Below are 4,641 nucleotides of genomic sequence, written 5' to 3' on the forward strand. Positions count from 1 at the left end.
AAATGGTTTGTAAATCAAGCGCTCTTAGGTTTACGTTGTTGACTCTACCCTAAATGTTATCTATGTATTCTGTTCTCATCTTGGAATAGGTATTCCGGATCCTATAAGTCAAGGAAACATGATGAATAAGGGTGTATAGGTCTATAGTATATTACCCACTATCTGTGTTTGTGCTTAGGTGTCAACTTGATTTTATCACATGAAATTTCTTGAAATTATATGGGACGTTTGATTTTCGGCGTTTTTAAATATGTAATTTCGAAAATCATATACCGATAAATAACTTAGAATTAACACAAATCTATCTAGAATGAAAAAACAATAGTCGAAACTTATCGAAGTTGAGACGGATCGAAAAATATCAAATAAAAATAATGGAGATAAAAATATATTCTTTGTCACATATCTAAAAAAAAACTGCATTTTATATTGTTTTAAAAGATCAAACAACAGAAACAAACACCAAACCTTGACGCAAAAGTGCACTATTTTTAACTTCAAGAACTACTATGATGGCTATAAATTCAGCATGCACCAAAATGAACTTAAAGTAAACCAAAATCTCAGGGTACAAAGACCCAAAGCACCGCGATAAGGATAGGTTAGGTTAACACTGTATTTGTTTGCTCCACTCGCTTTACAGCCAGATTATCCCCTTCGTGTTGGTTTCCTATTGACCATTAAATGGAACTGTTCCTGCAACCATCAAGAACTGACTTAAGGCAGCTAAGATACCTATAGTTTAGTATCGCTCCAGGATATAATGTGTTTCTTGTAAAATTCAATTTTATCTAAAACTGTTAGTTTTCACTATTATATATTATTTTGAATTTTAAATCTCCTCTACGCGATTATACTCCCCAAACCGTTTCGATAATATTTTAAATACTGTACTACGAAATTACCGCAAGTTTTCCTTTATGAAGGAATTCCAGTTACAGACTCCACCAAAAAAAAAACTTAAGAAAAAACATCTAATAGCCCAGGAATCTACACGATACATTTCGGGTCTGCTAAATATAGCGCCACAAAAAAGGTTAATTGCTCTCGTCTATACCACAATCCAATATAGTAAATTGATACTAAATAGAAGCCTTACTTACGAGTCCACTAAAGAAAGTGGACCACGCGTGTGGTATACTGAAACAATATATTACGAGACCATGTATCTATCTATCTCTACAGTTATCTCTTTCTACTGAAAAAGAGAAAAATCTATTTTGATATTTGATAAAAAACGGTTCTTTGTTCAATATTGTGTTATACTGGCCTTTATCACCTCGATTGATTAATGAATTATTTGAAAAAATTATCTACATTAAATCAATTCATAAATAACGTTCAAATATTCAGTTTTTGAATAAAGATCAAATCTAACTAATGATAAATGAAACTAAGATATTTTTGTGTTAATCTATACTTTATATTATGAATCGAAAGTACCCCTCAAAGTAAGTTTGTCCGTCTCGATTTCACGACAAAACTACTGAACCGATTGTAATGAAATTTGGTACAAGGTAGCCTAGACCCTGAGAAGGGTATAGCCTACTTTATACGTAGGGTAGTCGTAATGGGGGGTCATGGTCTATATGAAACTTTTTTTGGAAAGAACTATGATGCTTTATATGCTTTGCATTTGGTTAACATTGTACGGCGGTTCCCGTTTTCGCGGGAATGTCGGGATAAAATGTAGTCTTGACAGTCCCATTACCCTATCAAAGCCAGTGTTGTCACGAGCAACAGCTAGTACTTTATAACTTCAGACAATAGATATTTTTGGTTACCAAAATATTTACTTAAACACGTGTAAGAATGGAAAGTTTTTTCGAATTAAATTTGTTATAGTGTGTTATAGGTAATAGGTAAATATTCATAATTCATATGAAATTAACACTTACGGCGATTCAGTTTGAAGACTAGTAATTATTACGTGCCTCAATAGAATAGTAAAATCATTCGGTGCCAGTTCATGAATACTTGATATTAGTCAAGAAGGGTGTGAAGGTATACAGTCTGATTGTTTTATAATATTTTACAAATTACTTTAGACAGTAAAAATAAAGTGGTCTTGCAAAAAAATGTTAAGGAACTGTTTACATTAAATAAATTAACTAAGAAACCTGTCTGCAGTAATTTTATTCTTTCTCAAGTATTGGAAGAGAAAAAACTAAGCCCTAGATAAGCTAATCCAGTGGCCAGACACTGTATATTTTCATTAGATATTCTGATATCAAAACCTCAAAAAAAGCGCAAAACTTTACAATGACTATGCACAACGCAAACTATTTACAACTGAAAAAATTACTATCGAATACCGCTGTTAGACCACGTATACAGATTATATTATCTGTTAAAATCAACTTAGCAAAATGGGAAAGATAGATTACCTCATAATAGTTATAATACAAAGGTCAACAGCAAAAAGATGTCAAAGAATATCTCTCAAAGATACTAAATAAAGAATCATATTCGGAACATAATCAAATATCATTCCCGGGGATAATATTTCTCACATTCTGGTCGCGTCCGTACCCGGTGCACATAATAGGTACCACGTGTTATCTTGATACACAAGTTATATGTGGGGTCGGAAAAAAAATCTGTGAAAATTGGTTACAAACTGATTAAACGTTTAAAGGCGTGTATAAAATTGGTGTTCAATAAGTTTTCAGTAATATTGTATTTCAGCAATGCTGCGGTGTGAAAGTGACAGTTTTCATCGCCTTCTATTGCTGACGGTACCATAAAAATATGGTGAATCTTTAATTCATATGGTATTTTGTATATTTAAAAATGTTTTTCCTGCTACTGATTTTTGCAAAATATTACTTTCGTATAATCAAATAGTTGATCAATCCTTTTTCCTTCTTCATTGATACACAGATGCTAGCTATCCCGGGAAACTCCTTCCGGGATGTTCTAACCAGGACAAATGTAAAGTACCTAAGAGATATTCTACTAAAAAATGTTTTTTGTTTATCTCTTGTTGTAGTAAACACTACAGCAGAACATTTTATAGAGATTAAGAAAAAAGGTCAAGTATATAGGGAAGTTTAACTGTTAATTTTTAAATAATTCTTATAGTAATATCAAAATAAATCAAATTCCATAATAAACAAAGTCAAAGTGACTGTTAATGAAAGTTTTAAGTTATTCTTTGTGAAAACTTTAATTGGAAACGGAGAAAATTATCCAATTATGTCACTTGCATACTGAAAGCTGTGTTAGCAGATTTGTAATAAGCACGAAGATACTTCCGAGGATTGCATTTTGAGTTGAATTTTTAAATAAAAATACGACTCTACTTTTAATTTTTCTATGAATTTGTTGTTTGTTTCCATCATCATGTACAGCCTTGTTTAAAGTTATTTTCTGTATATAATAACAGCAGCTAATTCCCCCCGTTTTCTCCACATTTTCTTAAAAGTATCAACCGAGTAAGAAAACTCTTTATGCCTATTTTCCCTTCATTTTCAGCAGTTACATGAAATTTCAGCAGCTAAGTGGTGCCTCGCTCTTATACTAAGGGCCGCCCTTCACGTCTCGGGGGAAACTACGTACATCACCATATTTACGTAACGGTAACATCCCTTGCGCTTTAAGAACAAAGTATAAGTAATTTAGAAAGTTAACCTTTTGAAAGAGTAGCGAACGATCTTCTCGAAAGTAAATAGCACAGCCATGTTTTTAAAATGTTTTGTTTTTAAGTTTTACAACCATATTCATGATAACTAATTATTAAAAAAAATTAAATTAGAACATTTGATTTCGACGCCTTCGTGTCAAGAAATATCCATACCAAATTCAAGTTTAAAACTGGAATTGATAAAACATTCAATCAAAATCTTTAAATAAAAATGGCCAGAACATATTAGGATTTTACTTAAAATCCTTTATTAATAAATAACCGAGGATGTACAAATGAATATCTATAACATAGCAAAATTGTTTTTTAACAACCTCATCTTGTAAATTTACAGGGCTACCCTAAATAGGTAATTACACGCGCGGGGTCTTTTTCGGGCCAGTAACTGGCCTACAGCATGAACCTTCGAGATTTTGCTTTTGGCAATGGAGATATGAATAAATGAGGTCCTTTTTAAAAATGGCGTCGGCTTCAGTGATATTAGTTTGGTGGGTTTGAGCACATTTTCTTATAAACAAACTATAATTACAACATTTAGGTATATCGTTCAGAAATTTTAATGTGTGCGGTCACTAAGATTTCATCGTGAACTCAGATGCTTTAAGGGGGAGAAACCCTTAATCTTTTATAGTGTTCAATATTTTTTATGCATACCTAACAGATAGAAGTCGATACAAGTGAAGTGATACGTCAATTTGATCTATTCCAAATGATATTTAACGAAGAATAGAAAGGGACGGGACTAAAATACACCAATATGCCTCGGTTCCGTACTACTTAGGCTCAGGTACTATACTTGACGGATATGTTTGTAGAGGTGTCGTTCGCTTTTTCGTTTGTAGAGCACCGGCGTTTTTCATCTCTCGTTTCCCTGCTAAGAGCAAACTAGACAAGAAGCAACAATCTCACAAAGTGTTCCTGTTATCTTTATGTTTCAAAACAGGTTTTAATTAAAATTTCCTCTAATCATGTTTTACAATATGTAATGAAAGGTA

Source organism: Trichoplusia ni, chromosome 14, assembly GCF_003590095.1.
Source record: "Trichoplusia ni isolate ovarian cell line Hi5 chromosome 14, tn1, whole genome shotgun sequence".
Taxonomy (NCBI): Eukaryota; Metazoa; Arthropoda; class Insecta; order Lepidoptera; family Noctuidae; genus Trichoplusia; species Trichoplusia ni.